Source organism: Leptopilina boulardi, unplaced genomic scaffold (assembly GCF_019393585.1).
Source record: "Leptopilina boulardi isolate dan_hultmark-lab unplaced genomic scaffold, ZJU_Lbou_2.1 LbouV2_316, whole genome shotgun sequence".
NCBI classification, from domain to species: domain Eukaryota; kingdom Metazoa; phylum Arthropoda; class Insecta; order Hymenoptera; family Figitidae; genus Leptopilina; species Leptopilina boulardi.
Window position 1 is genome coordinate 2,136,736 of NW_026137881.1, and position 20,307 is coordinate 2,157,042.

The following is a 20,307-nucleotide window of genomic DNA, read 5'->3' on the forward strand; positions in this document are numbered from 1 at the left end:
TTTTACAAATTTTTTTTTTACAATTTTTTACAAACTAGTTTTTTTTTACTAGTTTCTTTTACAAAACTAGATACGATTTTTTAATAACTTTTTTACAAAGTTTTTTTAAATACTCAAAAGCATTCCACGATTCCAAGAATCGTAATATTTCTTTTTTTTTCCTATATATAAAAATTGATTGATGATAAAAAAAAATCATCTCGTGATAACAAATACAGGGTAATTTTTCTAGTGTGATTATATTTTTTCAAATAACGTAACTTATTCTCTGCGTGATAAAAAAAAAAAAAAGAAAATTAATTTCTTTTTTTCCATCTCAAGTGTGAAAAAGTGTGTATTAGATTTTTAGTCAAATATTAGAACAAATTGCATGACGAGAAAAATTCGAAATCAAAATAAAAAAGTGCATCAATGAAGAAAAGGGAAATGGAACAAGAAATTATGGAAAAATTGATAAAATAGAATTCGAAAAAAAAAATTTGAAAGAAAATGGAAAGAAAAACAGAAATTTCAAAACAAAAAAAAAAAAAACCACAACCATGGATCAAAAGAAGAAGAAGAAAAAAAATGACTTTTAGAGACAATTTTATAACGCGAGTGAAGTGCGAAGAAGAGAGACTCAGCGACTCATAATATTAAAATTAAGAATTGTACATCTCCGTCAATGCAATTTTTTATACGATCTTTACACTGTCAAAAAAAAAGAAGAACGAAAAAGAAAAATAAAGAAATTTTTTTCTCGAAATATTACATGGATCCATAATGATTTACACACGAGAAATTCTCATTCCTCGAAGGGGATTTTTATTAATCCTTATATTAATATAGTAAAGATCCAGCATGTACTTGCATTGTCAGTGTTCGTGTGTTTAATGCTTTTTTGTCTTTCCGCGAAAAAAAAAAAATTTCTTCTGGACTCAAAAATTCTATCTTCTCTTTTATCATCTTTCTCTCTCTTTCTCTCTCTCTCTCTCTCTCTCTCTCTGTCCATTTCTATTTCTCTGCCTTTTGGATTTTTCTACAGTTATTTGCAAAATTAGAAAATTTTAACATGACACCAAATAAGTAGTATTTTTACAAAAATAATTTTTTGTGAGAGAAATAAAAGGGCGTATCGTTTATGACATTATCACACACAACTTCTGGAGGAAAGAAAAAGTTTTCTATGGAGAATTCTGTCTACATAATAATAATAATAATAATAATAATAATAATAATAATAATAATAATAATATTGCAAAAGTGTTGTGGGAGGGTTTAGAAAGAAACGATGAGAGGATTTTTCGATTCCCTTGGGTCGTATCTTCTTTCCAAAGTAGTAACACCCTATACTGGCATTACTTTACCTCGTTCGAAAGGTCCTTTTTTTTTTTTATTATTGTTTACCTTCTTGGGTTATCTTTTTTTTTCTCAACATTTCCCTCCCCCTTTTTTTTATTTTCTCTCTTGTCGTTATAGTGTTTTTTAAACTTTTTCTTTTTTCAAAATTAAAGTATCTTCATAACGACGACGCTTTGGCGTTCGTGTGTTTGCTTTTTGTCTATTGGAGCAGCTCTTTAAAAAAAAAAAAAAAAACATTTTCTCTTTTTTCACGTTCCTTAACATGGTGCTATATTTTTTAAATATATTGCATTTTGCGAAAAAAAATAATTTTTTTTCATCAATATCTACTTGAATTTTTTTTTTCAAAGAAAATAACTAAAAAGTGTTTTTTTTTTTTTTTTTTTTTTAATAAAACATATATTTTTAATTTTTTGTAAAATTATTCAGTAATACAAGAAACAGAAAACTTTTTTATTCCGTTTTTTCATATTTTGTAATCTAATTTCAAAATGTAATAAAGAATTTAGGTAACAGACATTTAAAATCCCTTAAGGATATTCAACTAATTGACATAACCTCAAACTAAAAAGTTGTAAATAAATATATTAATATTATATTATATTATTTAAAATATATTAATTACTATAATTAAAATTGATTACAGAAAAATTTGGAAGATTCAGTTGTATAATATTTACCAAAGAAAAAAAAAATTATTTTGAGTCACAATTTGTTGTTAAATAATAATTATTTAACTTTTTTTTTTGTTTAAGGTTAATAGTTTTTATCTATTTTTTACAAACAAATGAGTAGTATGAATTTAATAATAATTTTTGGAGTTTTTGTTTCTAAAAATTGGATAAAAATTAAAATTATTTACTAACTCTAAACAAAAAATTGTTAAATAATTATCATTTGACAAGAAATTTTATGTAAAAAAAAAAATATATATATATATATATATATTATTTTTTTGAAAATTGTACAACTAGATTTTTCAAAATTTAGTAAAATTAATTTCAATTATACTTTTATTTGATGATAAAATCAATTTTTAGTTTGAGGTTATGTCAAGAGATTGAACTGTCTTAATAATTCAAATAAATTAAATGATAAACCGTCAAAAACATAACCTTAAAACATATGGAACTCAAAAACAAAACTATAAATAAATATTTGTTTATAATAATAATAATAATAATAATAATGAGAAAAAAAATTATGAACATTTTTATTTAAAAAATTATTGTCTCAAATTCGTAGATATTGATGAAGAAAATAATATAAAAAATGGATTAATGTATTAATTTATTTCTTTATAAAAATTTTTTCTTGGTACAAAAATAATAAAATAAATAAAAATAACATTATTTAGAGTTTATTTTTTTTCTTCAAATTTTTAAGAGCCTTTTTCTCAATAATATGTGACTGTCGATTTATTCGCAATGGTGTAGATAAAAGCTTTAGGAAATAAATAATTATTATATTAATATTAGGGGATGTGCTTTGAATCTTGTATATATCTATATATAATATGTAGTGCATTGTTCCAAAGATTTCGTGATACATGCATGCTAAAAATTATTCTTAAAATTGATAAAAAAAATTTCCAACTTTTATTGTCGCATAATCTCTATTATTATATAGGTATTATAGACAAAATACAGGGTTCTTTTTATTTTGATTTATTATCTCGATCATCATTATTATTATTATTACTTATTGAATTAGTTTAACAATTTAACGAAAATTTTAAAGTTTACAAAATTATAGAGGACGAAAATTCCAAAGTAACTTAACTTTTGGAATTTAAGACCATTTCCCGAGGACAATGGCCTCCTAAAGACAATGGACCATAAAGTTTCTCATACAAGTTCAATAATACCTTCACAGTTTCGTGAAATTGCAAAACATTCCTTTATTATATATATTCATTTTGCTAAATTTCCCCATAAATTCAGTGTAGTATTTTTTTTAGTTTTTAACGAATTAATATAATAATCACTCATACTTATACACTGAAAGAAAATTTCTTCTTTTTTTCAAATTATCGGTTACTTTACTATTATCAAATAAATATTTACTTGAATCTAATAAATATTCACTTGATTCTAATAAATATTTACTTGATTATAATAACTATTTATTTGATTCTAATAAATATTTACTTGATTATAATAACTATTTACTTGATTCTAATAAATATTCACTTGAATCTTATAAATATTTACTTGAGTCAAATAAATAGTATTTGAATTAAATAAACTATATTTGAATCAATAATTTTTTTACTTGAAACAAATACCATTTAATTGACTCAAATATATTTAATACAAATAAATATTTATTGGATATCAGTCAAGTAACTGATTATTTGAATGAAATTTTTTACTCAGTGTAGAATTTTGGAATTTAGAAAACAGAATTCATAAAAAAAATATTCAAAAGTCCTTAACTCGCACCAAAATCGAATATTAAAAATATTGTTTTTGAAATTTTTAAAAGTATTCTGTCCTTTCTGTTATTATATTGATAATTTTGAATCATATAGTTTTATTTTTTTTTCCATCAGAGAATTTTTGTAAAAAAAAAAATTTTTTAATTTCCAAAATTGTTGATCGAATTATGAACGGTAATAATCAGAATCACTTCTTTTATATTATTAATTAATATAGTTGCAAATGAAATTAATTTTTTTTTCAAAATAATAATAAAATTTCTAATATAAATTTATATGAATAATTTTAAATCCTAGTTTTCTGCACTAAAAAAAATTTTATTTGACTCAAATAATCGATTACATGACTAATTATCAAATAAATATTTAATTGAACCAAATAATTTTTATTTAAATTAAATAAATTGTATATTTGAACCAATAATTTCTGTATTTGAATGAAATACAATTTATTTAATTTAAATAAAAATTATTTGGTTCAAATAAATATTTATTTCATTCCAGTAAATATTTATTTAATTCAAGTAAACATTTATTTGATTCCCGTAAATATTTATTTCATTCCAGTAAATATTTTTTATGATAATAGTCAAGTAACTGATTATTTGAATCAAATAATTTTTTTTTTTAAGCGAAAAGAATTTTTTGTAAAAAGAAAAAAAATTTATTTTATAAAATTTTTGATCGAATTGTTTAATTTTTATTTCATTTAATAAAAAAAAGTAAATTATTTAATTTAATAAAATTTCACGTTATTAATTAATATTGAAAACACTTAGTATTTTTTTGCTAGTTCGAGAGGCATTGATTTCCTATATAGTTATTTTTTTTTCTATAAAAAAAATAGCAATGGTGCATTAAAGACGCTTTTGAGAGGTAGTTTATTTTTTCACACGTTTTGCATGTACACTATTAATTTTTCTCACAAGCATTCAATGTCCACAAAAACACATTCTGACGTATAAAAATCCTAATATTTTCTTGCTCCTCGAGTAACAATAATTTTGTCTCTCTCTGTCATTGGCTATTTAGAAATGAGATTAATTTTTTTTTTGCACTTGGTGGTGTCTTGATAATAAGAAATTAGACTCAAAAATTTTTCTGAATTTCATAGAGGATGCAATCAGAAAATAAAATTTTCAAAAAAAATTTGTTAGGTGACAAAAGGAATGATTATTATTTTATTTTTTTTGAGAGAGAGAAAATCTCGTTCTCTATCTCGCCCCCCTCTCTCTCTTTTTCTATTTCTCTCACTTTTTTTCTTTCTCTCCTCATTTCTTTCTCTTTTTTTCTCTCTCTCTCTCTTTTTCTCTAGGTAGTGAGTAATCGTGAAAACAAGACCACTTTCAGATGCACTCCAATGTGACATGAGCACCCTGGATGTGCTTTGCTGCACACTTTGTACCCTCAAAGAGATGAAAATGTGACACAAGATAGAGGAAGAGAGAGAGAGAGAGAGCGCAAGCAAGCTTGTGAAGATAAACAAACGATGAAATGGGGAACAGAGGAGAAACACATCAGGAGATATCTCTCTCTCTCTCTCTCTCTTTCACTCAAAATTCTCACAAGGAATGACATTTCTCTGAAACAACACACGCAGAGATAGAGAGAGACCTGCGAGGACTTGCAAGCTGAATCAAGAATGATTCTTCAATTCACATAATATACGGTGACGTCAACTTTATTGCTGAATGCAGACAGCAATTGACCATGTTAGCTTGTTTCTTTTTTTTCGTAAGAGGAAATAATTATTCTTCCAGTCATCACGTACAAATTTTTATTATCATTCTGTGAATAGTATATTTAAAATCTTGGGAAAATAGTTTTTTGTACAACTATAATGGACAATAATAATTTGATGATAACAATTCGATTTATTAAACTGTATTAACAGAATTTATAGAATCATATTTGATTCTCAGAGATATTTTTCTTTATTTTTATAAGGCCGTTTTCACCGTGTGAAAGTGAGAGAGAGGTTAAAGGCAGTTTTGTGTCTGCGCAGACGCAAAAACCGGCCGTTAACCACTCGGAAGATTAAATTTATTCACACGGTTAAAAAAAGGTTTTGGCTAGAAAAGAATTGTCTGAGATATAATAATAATTTAATAATGAAGAAATTGATCAGAACCTCATATACCGTCAAAGACATACAGCGCCAGATCTCAGTTAAGGCACTCTCACACCTTTTTTGCTGCCTGCCTGCCTGCAGGTTACCATGGCAACGCATGAGTGTGAGTGAGACAGAAAATTTGAATATTCAAAATTTTAAATCTTCTGTCGCACTCACTCTCATGCATTGTCATGGTAACCTGCAGGCAGCCAAAAAGGTATTAGAGTGCCTTTAGCGTCAAACGGTAAAGTTTCACAACATAGAAATAGAAATGACCGTGTCTAAACGAAACTGCGCTTGCGCAACGATAACTCTCCCATTGGAAAGAAACGGCGCGCTTATATGAAATGCTTTATTATAAGAAAACGTTAAGAAAGCAAATATAAAAAAATTTCACTGTTGAATTTGTTATTTTTTTAATTATATCGATAATATAATAATTTTTTGGGGTTAATTATAATTCTTTCTAATCAATATTTATTTTCTTAACCTACTTACATGTTTATTAATAATAATGTTACTAATTTTATTACATTTATTATTTTTTATATTACTAATAACAATTAGAAATTAGTACCTAGTAAAAAATTAGTTAATAATAATTTAATAAAAATGTTAATAATAATACAATAATAATAAATGAATAAAAATTAATATATTATTAATATAATAAATAATAAAAAAATAAATATAATACAAACTATTATGATGAGAATGTAATAAATATGATAAAATTAGTAACATAATTATTAATGTGTTATTATTATTATTATATATTTAAGGCGTTAAAAAAAATTAATATTGTTTAGAAAGCATTATAATTAATTAATAAAAACAATCAATACTGCAGTGAAAATGGTTTTATATTGCATTCTTTTTTTTCTTATAATAAAGCATTTCAAATAAGCGCGCCTTTTCTTGCCAATAAGGTTATCCAAGTTGGGTGGGGGAAAACCAAGATGAATGCTTGCTGGTGCACAAACATCTGGTCTATCAGCCAATCGGCATTCATTCCCATGTGAAAGTACCGTGAATTTCACATGGGAGTGAATGCTGATTGGCTGATAGGCCGGATGTTTGTGCACCAGCAAGCATCCATTTTGGCTTTCCCCCACCCAACTTGAATAACCTTATGAGAGAGTTATCGTTGCGCAAGCGCAGTTGTAGTGATTGTGGCAATTGTGCGCAGCCGCACATACTTTTACTCAGTTCCTACAGTAGTAGCATTTTTAACGCTAGATTGGACACTTAGTGTTTAGCAGTGATTTTAACCAATTATTAATATTTATTCATATACTGTTTCATTTTTTCAAAACTTTTTTTTTTAATTTTATACTATAATATATTTATATTATATTTTAAATTAATATTTTTTTAAAATTATTAACATCTCACTGTGCTTGTATAGTAAATTATTGGCTGATTGTGAGAGGCGTGTTCAAAAATCCGACGCTATCCGAGGTCCGCGGTCCCTGGCTCTCGACGCTATATGAGGTTTTACTGCGTATATAATTTTTTGACAATTATTGAGCTTTCTTTCTTGTAAGTATTAATTTTTCAACCAAATTTAATTTTAAAGCTTTTAAAAGCCTTCGATTATTCTTTCTATTTTAAAAATGAAAAATAATTTTTTTACCGTGCTATTTTTATTATTTTATTAATTTAATTTTTTTTATTAAGTTATTATTATTATGAATAATAGTAACAATAAATAATAGAGATTTTGACTAAATAACTTTTTGCAAGTGAAAAAAAAAATTCGTTTGTTCATCACTAGTTTTTATAAAAAAAAAGAAATTAATTTGTTAATTAACTGCAAATTTTTTTTATCAAATTTTTGATCAATTTCAATTGATTTATGAGATAATTGTTGTATAGGTAACAAACATTCGAGATTAAATTTGATTTGTGAAATTCAGTTATTAATACAATAAAGCTTCAATTTTTTTTTTTCATTTAACAATTTCAGTTATTTTTAACTTGAAAGAGAAATGAAAATAATAAACATTTGTATTATTTATCTATATTACTATCATTCTTGTAATAATAATATTTATTATTATTTTTTATCATTATTGTTATTTATCAGATGAAATAGTGAATTTATTTATATTTAATAAATAATTATTGTATTTACTAAATAAAGTAAATTAGAATTATTTGTCAAATATTTATAAATGAATTATATATTCAATTAAATTGCTCTATATTGACAACATAAATTATTTTTTAAATTGCATTAACTTTTTGAAAGTGATTAACTAATTTTGTTAGTTTCTTTATTAATTATTGATTGTTATTATTAATTAATTGTTTAATATTAATTAATTGTTAATATGTGACGCGCTCTGAAAAAAAGGGAATTTAAGAAGCAAAAAATTATAGGTTATGTTTATGATAGTTTTACCATATTGATTAACAGTTCCTTATTTATTTATATTTATAAAAATCAGCTTTTATTATTTTCAATTCAAGGATGACTTTAACATTTAATGCTTTATAATATTTAAAATTTTTTTAAATTATTGTATTAGTTTTTAAATTTTTAATTTAAAACAAATTTTAATTAATTTTTAAATTTCTAATTTGTAATTAATTTAAAAAATTTGTAATTAAATTTCTAATTAATGTGTTCATATACAATATATATCAATGTTTTAAAGTGAGGTTTGATTTTCTTTGTATATATTTTCATTCTCCAAACAATCATAAACATAACCTATAATTTTTTCCTCCTTAGATCCCTTTTCTTCACAGCGCATCGCAAACACTAATTAATTAATTATCAATTAGATTGTTCATTTTCTTTTTTAAATTAATCTTTGAACTAATTTCATTGTCATTTGCTAAAAAAGAAAAAAAAAACGTACATGATGACTGGACTATATTTCGCCTAGTAGCTAGTCTAGGGCTATCTATCCAGTGGTATAAAGCATGAGGTATTTTCGTATATACATAATAATTCGTATGATTTATTAATTATTGTAATTGAATTATTATTAACTTAATATTGCCATCCCATCCACATGCATCTCCTTTAAAAAAAAACCTCAATTTTCCTTTCATAAAAAAAAATCCCAAAACCAAAAATTCTCTCCTTTTATCTTCGATTAATATCCGATTGGCATTTTATTGACTGCAACTACTGTTAATATTGGATCACGCCATTTATTGGATTGACTTGAGATTGATTGAACACTTGTTACTATTTACTTATTTACTTTTTTTCGTTTCTCATACGTATTATATATATTATATATATATTTATTATTTTTTTTTTACTATTACATATAATAATCACGGTAATGCGCCACATTCACTTGGTTGATGACTGTCTCGTTGACAAAGGCCCGTACCTTGCCTGTGGTTGTGCTTGGTTGTGGTTGGAGCGGTTTTGGGAGAGAATTTTTTAATTGCTTTTTTAATATTATTACCTTTTTTAATTTGCACGTCTCATGTCGTGGCCTTGGCTTGCCTTCATATGAGATTCACCTGTGAATATAATACATATATTTAAGTGTATTTATATACACATATATGAGAGGTCTTTTTTTTGAATAAAAATCATCCTAGAGGTTAAGGTTCTGCGTCTGCGCAGAATGTTCGTTTCTACGCAGACGCAGAAGTTTAACCTCTCTGATTTTTATCCACAAAGAGCCTCTAATGTAGGGACGCATGATTATATTCTAAAAATAATTAGTTAGAATTTTCATTTTATGAAATTTAATTTGTCATATAATTATTTTTGAGCCGAATTTTTATTTATTCGTATTAGTATTTTACTAGAATTTTCATCAAAAACGATTTTCTATATTACAGAATTTTTATATAACCGAAAATTGACTTCACAGAATTTTTATTTATCAGAATTTTTATTTGTTCGAATTTTTAATTACTCGAATTTTTATTTAACATAATCGGCATTTTAAAGAATTTTTATTAGGTAGAATTTCATTGTATAAATTTTTCTTTTAGATGAATTTTCATTTGTTCGAATTATTATTTGATATAATTTCCAAATAACCGATTTTTCTGCAAAATTTTTACTGAACCTAAATGACCGACCGATGGTAAAGCAGTTTTGAAAAAGTTGTTAAAATTTAAAAAAAAACCTGTACCATCAGTCGGTAAGGTAGATTTCTGTGTCGGTAATTTTTATATTTAAAAATAAAAATAATTAAAAAATTACAATTGCAATTTTTATCCAATTCTTACAAACAATAGCTGATTTTGCTCTTTAAAAGAATTTCTACAATTCTGTTTGTTGAATTTTATTAAAAATATTTTGTTCAAAACTTAATAAATAAATAAAATTTTTATTTTTTATATTTTTTGAACAAACCATTATTTAACAAAAACACAAAATCAGAATTGTAGAGAATCTTTCAAAAGAGAATAATAAGACATTCTTTATAAAAATTGGATAAATATTAGAATTGTTCACTAACTTTTAAGAAAAAATAAAAAAGGTTTATAAATTATTATTTAACAACAAATTTTAACTTAAAATAATTTTTTTCCAAAATTGTACAATTGGATCTGTCGAATGGAAAATGTAAATATAAAAATTACCGACACAGAAATCTACCTTGCCGACTGATAGTAGAGATTTTTTTCGTTGAAATTTTACCAACATTTTCAAAACTGCTTTACCATCGGTCGGTAAATCAGGTTGAGTTAAAATATTGCCGAAAAATCGGTTATATGAAAATTATATCAAATAATAATAATTCGAACAAATGAAAATTTATCTGAATGAAAAAATTCTATACAATGAAATTCTACGCAATAAAAATTCTTTTAAAATGCCCTATTATGTTAATAGAAAATTCTAGTAAATAAAAATTCTGATAAATAAAAGTTCTGTGAAGTGAATTTTCGGTTATATAAAAATTCTGTAATATAAAAAAATCGTTTTTAATGAAAATTCTTGTAAAATACTAATACGAATAAATAAAAATTCGGCTCAAAAATAATTATATAACAAATTAAATTCCATAAAATTAAAATTCTAACTAATGATTTTTAGAACATAATCATTTATACATATATTTATGTATGTTTATGTATATATGTGTATATATCTATATAATCGATTAGCGTTATTTTGTTATAATTTTCACGGTGATAAAAAAAAAACAAAAAAAAAAAGTCCGACGTGGTATTCTAACTGGAAATTTAAAAATTTTTCTGTGCCCGGTGCACGCTTTGCATTTCTAAGTCTGGCACTCTCACGAAAAAAGGAGCACAATATATATATCTTTCTTGATCTGTCTTAGAAGTAGAAAAATATATTGCAGACAGTTTACGAAAGAATTTTTTTTTACTTTTGATTTTTTTTCATTAGTTTTTTTTTTCTATTAAATGTTTTTAATGTTGAAGCATGTTAACAAAAAAAATTTTTTTTTAAAAAAAAGAGAGAAAAATAGCCAGTAAACCACGACGGATTTATATAATTTTGTAATTTTTTTTTTTTTGTTTTTTTTTTTTGGAAATGTTAATTTTCATTGATTAATGTTTAATGATCGTGGCACGGTGTGTTAGTTGGCGAGTGAAATGGCCGGGCGAGGTTGCTGCATGCTCAAAGTGCCGCCTTGTATTAGTGGTAACTAATTAATTCATCGCCCCCCCCCCCCACCCCCCTTCTTCTCTTTTTTGATCGTCGGCACGTCGCTCGCACTTTTCCTCGATTGAGAAAAAAAAAAAAAAAAAAAAAATGAGAAATATATATATACAAAATAATTATTCTTTACACATTGTATTTACTAGTGCTTGTAAGGGTACATATATATTATATATATATTTTATAGAGAGACGAGTAACGTTTATTTGTCGGCTTACTAACAAAACTCGACTTGCAAAAATTCAATCACGTTAAGCTTGTCCGTTTCACGGAGTCTTTTCTTTTTAAACAGAAATCAGTTTTCATTGTTATTATTTTAAATAAAAATTTTTAAAGATTAAAATATTTTTTTTTTTTTTTGTTTTTTTATATAATTTTTTGAATGAAATTTTGTTTTCTATTTTTGCAAGAAAGAGAAAAAAAATGAGAAAACTGAATCTGATGAAAAGGAATGGCTTCTAAATGTCAAATATATTAAGCATGAGAATCCTTAGGATTTAGAATATTAATAACTCTCTTGTGTACGTTGATGATTATTAGCAAAAAAAAAATTTTTTTTTTTTTTTTTTTTAATGATAATCATCGAAAATTTTGAAAAAAAAGCATCGTCACAAATCCTACATACTGAGTTGTATTGCATCTGATTCCAAAGGGGGATTTCATCAAGGAAAATGTGAGTGTCGTTCTCGTCGAAATTTTTTTTAAAGACCTTATTTTTATTATTATTCAGAAAATTAAAAAAAAAATTTCCTATTTTTTTTATTTTTATTATTATTATTTTTAATATTATTTTTATTTATTTTTTTTATTTATTTTGTATTATTATTATTTCTATTATTATTTTGTTTATAATTATTATTATTAATATTGGATGTTAAAAATGTTGAAGAACACAAAAAATTTACCATATAATATATATAAATGAGCTATGAATTTTTTTTTTTTTTTAATTAATTATTTAATTATTATAGTGTCGTGCGTTAATTAGTTACCGCTGAGCGTGCAAGCACCGCCAAAAACAAATCTAATCAAAAAAAAAAAAAAATAATAATAGTCACAATTTACTTTTTTTTTGAATATTAAATGTATATTTTTAAAGAGTAAAGACCCTTTTCCCCCCTCCCCTTTTTTTGGGCAGCAACTGCGCCTTTATTTAAAAAGAAAATAATCTTGATATTATGTAAAGATCATAAAAACACTATATTGCTTTTATGTATTTGAAACCTTAGTTGAACAGCACTGGAAATTTATATATATTGAGTGCATAAATATTTTTGCACAATGTTTTTAATAGCCTCTTTATTTCACAGAGTGGCCTTGAATATGCACAATATATATAATATATATTATTTATAATGATAATATGAAATAATATTTTGTTTATGTATTATTCGCATTTTGACACACACACACACATACACAAACTGATTTTTAAAAAAAAATTTTATGATTTTATTGTCAAAAATGAATGTTTTTTGTGTTTTTTTTAAATTAAGAGGTTAATGTTTTTTTAAACATTATTTTTAATTTTCAGAAAATAATGTGACCTAATAATTAATTTTGTATAGAAAAAAACAAAATTAATTCAATGATTTACGACAATTAACGAAATTACATTGAAAGAATTTTTAGGTTAGGAATCATGTGAATTTGACAAGTAGCGAAGTGCCAACCGTAGAAAACAAAAATAATAGATAATGGCGCTAAATTTAAAAATTGTTAATTTTGCAGAAAAAATAAAATTTAATCCGTTGATTTATGACAATTTATGGAATTAAATAAAAAATTTTTTCAGCTTAAGAATCTTGAATTTGATAAGTAAAGGTGGCAACCATGCAAAACAAAACTAATACATAATGGCGCCAAATTTAAAATTGTTGACTATTTAAAGCAAAATTATATTAATTTAAAATAATAATAATAATTATCATTTGAATCAATTAAATTGTATTTATTTTAATTACAGAAATTATTGGTTCGAATACTATTTATTTAATTCAAGTAAATATTTATTTGATTCTAGTAAATATTTATTTGATAATAGCCAAGTAATCGAATATTTGAATTTTTTTTCAGTGCACCATGAAGAGAATTATTAATATTAATTCCAAATGTTGAGTAATATTTTTTTTGCATTTATTTACATCTACATCCATTTGAAGAGAGCAGACTCTATAGAAACAACTTAATATCCTGTGACATCTTTCCGTTTCTGTCATATACCAAAAAAAAAAAAAATTACTCGACAGTCTAATCAATCATCCAACCTCACAATCAGACCGCAATCGCAACTTGTCAAAATTAATTCCCCTGACAAATTTCCCTTGCCATAAATTGTTATTCTGATTTTTTCTGGTATTTTAGAAAAAAAAATTTTGTTCTCTAATACAAAAACAAATCTGCAAATTTTCTTCTAATAATTGAAATTTAAAGGCAAATTTATATGGTGAGCTTTAAAAGCAACCAAGTTTTATAGTGACAATAATCTCTCTAAAAGCATTTTTTCTATATACGCAAAATTATTAGATTGCTGCTATATATATATATAAATTGCTAAAAAGATTAAAAAAATATGATAGAAACGAGTGGCTGTCAGAGTTGTCGCAAATGATAATTTTCGGTTAGTGCTTTTAATCCTCATCTCACTTGACACTTGCTCAAATCACTTAGGTTGATCCGAGAGAGAGAGAGAGAGAGACTTCAAAGTGTATTTCGTCAGAGAAGCTGTGTAAGCTGATTTTCGTCCTCAACCTCCTCCTCCTCTTCTTTCTCCACAGAGAAAGAGAGAGAGAAAGAGCTTCAATTCTCTCAGGAAAGTCGAAACTTGGATCCTTTCACCTTATTTCTTTACGCCTGTTTCATTCGACTCTTCCCTCTATACATAGTATAAAACTTGAATTCCATCTGCTACCCTGACACTTTTCATTTTTATTTCTCGCACCCTCTTTTCTTTAATATTTTTTCATTAAATATAATCCGAATTTTAGGCCATTTGTATAAATTTACTTTTCTTCTTATTATATATATAATTCATGACTTCGCTATATATGTGTGAAAATAAAAATATACTTGTTTGAGTTAATATAATTTACGTAATAAAAATTAATAGCTTAATAATGTATTAACAAAAACGAGATAAAATAATTTTCAACTAAATTTGTTTTTAAAATTAAATATTAATTGAGCTGCCGGATCAAAGAAGGGCACATAACCCATTTGAATTACATATTAGTTTATGTGTCCTTCTTTGATCCGACAGCTCAATTATAGAAAATTTTACAATTAATTATAATTAGTTATTTTTATCGTTCAAAAAATATTTAAATTTGGCGCCATAATCTATTAGTTTTGTTTTGTATGGTTGGCACCTCTAATTGTCAAAAATTCAAAAGATACCAACGACCGTTACGCACTTGCGTTTGGTGACGGTTGTTGGTATTTTTGTTCCTAACATAAAAATTTCTTCATTATAATTTCGTAAATTTTTGTAAATTAACTAATTGAATTTTTTCTACAAAAAATGAAGCAAAATTTGTTCAATTCAAACAAAATTTGTTTTATCCAAATAAATATTTATTTAATTTAAATTTAGATAAAATTTAATTTATAGTTTATTTTAATAAATTTTTGCAGAATGAAGAAAAAATTTGATTGAGCCAAAGAAATTATTTGTTGATTCAATCAAAATTTTGATTAACTGTGTAGCAATATATTTATTTTTGATTGTTTTAAACCAAAATTTTTTTCCGAGTGTATTTCTTCAATTAAAATTTGTTTAATCATTAAATTTCAGTAGTAAATTTTTAATAACATGTTTACTTTTATTATTATTGAAAAATTTTAAACCAGATTTTCAATACATAATTTATCTATTTTACGTAGAAATACTCGCTTTTACCCATCTCTCTCACTCTCTTTCTCTCTAGACTCTCACTATAGTCAATTAAAATTAAACAAAGAGATTTGAACATTAAATTTGATCTCTCGAATTCCTCCATCCCTCATTATTCGATGAGATCGTTTCGTTTTACTCTATACTATATACAGGGTGTTCAAAAAGTATGAAGACTTGCAAATATCTCAAAAAGTACACATTTTCGTGAAGAATATTTAACGCAAAAGTTTCTACCCAAGATGTACATTTTTGAACCCAAAAAAGGCCCTACAGTGAAAAAAGAAGTATCACGAAAATAAGTACTTTTCGAGATATTTGCAAGTTTTCATACTTTTTGAACACCCTGTATAATTAGAGAATATCTTCTAATATAAATCTACAAATCAATTTGCCGCTAAAAAAAATTTTCATTAAACTCGCTTTCCATTATCCTTCTACGTCTCTCTTTCTCTAGAAATCTAAACTACACTGAAAAAAAAGTATCATTGATTCAAGAAAGTCATTTACTCGTTTGTCTTTGATCCACTAATTTTCTTAATTCAAAAAAATTTACTTCAAACTATCATTAACCAAGGCTATTATGGTACAAAAATCGCAATTTTTTTTGTTCTATGCTTAACCAAAATTCTAATCTATACACAGAAAATTAAAAGACATTAAAATAAGCTGCAACGCTTCTTATTTTAATCTAATTTTGCTTATTTTAATCCATTTTGGTATTAAAATAAGCAAAATTGGATTAAAATAAGAAGCGTTGCAGCTTATTTTAATGCCTTTTAATTTTCTGTGTAAATAAAAATGTTTTAAACTATTTAATCGTGTTATGAACCGAATTTTAAATTATCCTAATTTTTCTTTGTACTAATTTTTAATTGATAGAATTTTTAAGACACCGAAATTTAATTTGTCCGAAACAACAAATGACTGAATTACCAAGAAAAACCTGATGGGAAAATTTTTAAAATTCGCGCCAAAATTTATTCTGTCGATTATTTCTTCGGCATTTGCTATTTCGGACAAATGAAAATTCGGCGTCTTAAAAATTGTATAAAATCCAAATGCATGAAAATAAAAATTCGGTGTAATAAAGATTTGTTTAATTTCGATCTAATGTAATTCTGACATTTAAAAAATCTAAACTGCTTCAAAATTCTTTCGAGTGAATTGTCCGAATTTTTAATTTGTACGAATTTTTAATTAATAGAATTTTTGAGACGCCGAATTTTCATTTGTCGAATATTACAAATGATCGAACATATACAACCGACAGAAAGAATTCGGCGCAATTTTTCAAATATTGACTCCAATCACGATTTTCTTGATAATTTTTAATTGGTTAATTTTTGAAAATTGCGCCGAATTCTTTATGGCTGTTATATATGTTTGGCCATTTGTAATTTCGGACAAATTGGAAATTCGGCGTCACAAAAAAATTCGTACAAATAAAAATTCGGAAAATTCATTCGAAAGAATTTTTGAAGCGGTTTAAATTTTTAAATGTCAGAATATCATTAGACTGAAATTAACCGAATCTTTATAAAACGGAATTTTTATTTACATGCATTTTGATTTTATACAATTTTTAAGACGATGAATTTTCATTTGTCCGAAATGGCAATTGGCCGAAGAAAAAATTGGCAGAAAAGATTTCGATGCGAATTTTACAAATTTTCCAATCACAAATTATAAAGAGTATTGTGATTGGATAATTTTGAAATTAAATTGTAATTTCGGACAAATAGAAATTTGGCGTCTTAAAAATTCGTACAAATAAAACTTTGGACAAATTGGAAATTCAGTGAATTGAAAATTCTGTCATTTAAAAATTCGAATCGCATAAAATTCGATTGCGAAGCAAAATTCTGTAAAATTAAAATTTTTTTATTCAAAAAAATTCACATAAAAAGAAATTCTGCCTCTATGGTAAACCAGAATAGTCTTGATTGATGATAGTAAAATTTTTGTTGCATCAAAAAAACTGAATTAAATATACTGTCAAGTAAATAGATTTTCTTGATTCAATACTATTTTCTTTATTTGACCGTTTAGTTTTACAACACTTAAGGAAAAAAGTCAGTCCAATGTCAAATTGAATCCCATTTCTAGTTTTGTAAAAAAGAAAAAAAAAAAAATTTTTTTCCTTATGTGAGTTGATAGTTGATAAAAAGATATTTTCGTATTCAACTTCCCCAAGTTTTCATCGTACATGAAGCTTATACGTCTGTCGGGAGTATTTTCCCTGTTCTGCCATCCATCTCTTTCTCTCTCTTTCTCTCTCTCTCTCTCAGTCTCTCTCATTTTCGGTGAGACTGATACGAAAACTTTCCCTGTTGAGAGGTTGGTACAGAGCTCCTCGTCGCCCCAACGGAGAAGAGTAGAAGAAGAGATGAGAAAGAAAAGAAGGGGGGAGGTGGATTTGGAAAGGGATGCAAGAGAGAAAGAGAGAGTCGAAGGTGTGAGAATGTAAGAGAGAGAAAGAGAGAGTGAGTAAAAGACTCGTTTTGCTAGAGGGATGAAGAGAGGGGTAGTTCGAGGAAGGTGGATGCTGGCAGCATTTATTGATCGCTCCGAGCAACCCTGCCAGCAGCAACACACACACACACACATCCCTCCTTTGAACCGAGCAACCCCTCGGAATCCACCAACCCTTGTTATCCCACACAGCATCCTTCGTTCTCTAACCTTCGACCCTTTCGTATATCTTCTCAGACCTCTATCATCCTTTTTTTTAAGCTCTCATATTATTATTATTATTATTATTATAAAATATTTACATGAGCTTTTTTTTTGCTTCATTTTTTGACCACTTTTCTTCACTTTCCTCTCATGGCACCCCTTTTCTATATCCAATGGAATCCCCTTTTGGTCTTCCACACACCTGCAAGCTCGACCTCGATATGAGTTCACGGCACGTGTGAATACATATTAAGGCCGCAGCTACATTCCAAGCTCTCGACAACGCCAATACCAACGAAATGCGTCGCATTTACGACATCCCATATTCAACGAAAAGATGAATTGGGAATCGAGGCTTGAATATTATATATATATATGTGTGTGTGTTGCCACTAGTAAGCAGGAATCTCTTCATTTTTTTTTTTTTTTTTTTTTTTTTTTTTTTAATCTAAGTGGATGGAGCAAAAAGAGGAAAAAGATATAGATTTATTCAATCTTCTTCTTTTTTTTAGAAAAAAATTTCTGACGCTCTTAATTTCTAAAATACAAAATAGATTAGAAAAAATATTCCAAATGTGACGCATCAGGTGAGAAAGGAACTTACGTCAAAAAAAATTTTAAGGTTATGTTTGTTTTTATAAAAAAAAAAAACTCAGACAATCAACAATACAAAACAAAAAAAATGCAGTGAAAAATAATTTTCATTTTACCGAAATAAGAGCCGGTTTTCACCGTGTTGTTAAATTTAATCCTCCGAGAGGTTAAAGGCAGTTATGCGTCTGCGCATAAACTACAAACATTCTGCGCGAACGCAGAACTGCCTTTAGCCTTTCGGAGGATTAAATTTAACAAAACCGGCTCTAAAAAGAAACATTTTATAAAAAAAAAATGTCAGGAAACATAACCTAAAATTTCATTTTAACGTAAGGTCCCGTCTCTCGTGGAGCGTCACAATTTGAGCGATTTTTTTCTAATGTGACATTATTACGAACAAAAATTCATTAATTAGAAATATCATACAGGAATTTTATTATTCTCTTTATCAATTTTTTTTTATTTAAAAGAATGATACTTTAATCGAATTTTAATTTAATAGAATTTTCATTAAACAAAATTTTGAAGTAGTTCGAATTTTTTAAAATTGCAGCGTTTTGCGGCGTTTTTAAAATTATATTAAGTATTAATTAAAATTTAATTTTCTCATATTTTTGTTTCTGTTTAAAATCAATTTTTAGTTAGAGGTTATGTTACGGTATCCACCTTAAAAAAATATTTGATGACCCAAAAATTCTGTTAAATAAAAATTCGTTTAAAGAGAAATACAACGAAAGAAAAAATTATTATTATCGTTATTATTAGTAGTAATAGTATTATTATTAATTAATTATTTTTTATTACTTAATAAAAAATACGCAAAAAATCATTTTCTTCAAATATATAAAATTACATGATTCTGGTTGTATAATTTAAAATCAATATATGTCAAATCATATATCGATTTTAAATTATACAACCAGAATCTTGTAATTTTTATATATTTGAAGAAAATGAATTAGTTCCAGTTGCAACTGGAATTATTGATTTCTTGTGTGTTTTTGAAATTTATAATGAAACAAAGTGAGATATATCTTGCGGTTGCCAGATGCTGTTGACAAAGGTTATCATATTACATAATTTCAATATTTATTATCCAAGAGAAATGAAATTTTGTTTTTATTAAAACAAAAATTCTTAAATTAGAAACCATTATTCCTAAATATGTGATGCTCTCTGAAGAAATAGGTTAGAAGCAAACAAATTATAAGTTATGTTTCATCTTTATTAAAAAGTTTTTTTTTTATTAATGTAAATATCAATTTTTCATTGAATATTTTCCATTAAAATAATATTGATGATTCTCTTTGTGAAGTTTCACTTAAAAAATATTGAAACGTTTCGAAACATAACCTACAATTATTTTTTTTGACTCTAACATCTTTTTTCTTATTGGAGCGTCACATATTTGAATAAAAAAAAAAAATGTTTTAAATATTTAAAATTCTTTATCTTAAATTTGAAAAAAAATAAATTTTTATAAAAAAATGATTTTTCAAAAGTAATTCCAATTCGTACGAAAAAAAAAATGAAAAGTAAATTGTGATTTAAAAAAAAACTACAATTTCATCGCCAGACTAACACTTGTTAAAAAAATATAATTATTAATATTGTTTGGAGTAGTT

The 20,307-nt window shown here is 25.4% G+C and overlaps 1 protein-coding gene across 12 annotated transcripts in view; it reads left to right on the top strand.

Moving 5' to 3' along the window:
- Positions 1 to 20,307, top strand: part of LOC127283950 (RNA binding protein fox-1 homolog 2) — a 410,297-nt gene that overhangs the window by 357,920 nt on the left and 32,070 nt on the right. The gene's annotated exons all lie outside the window — the stretch shown is intronic.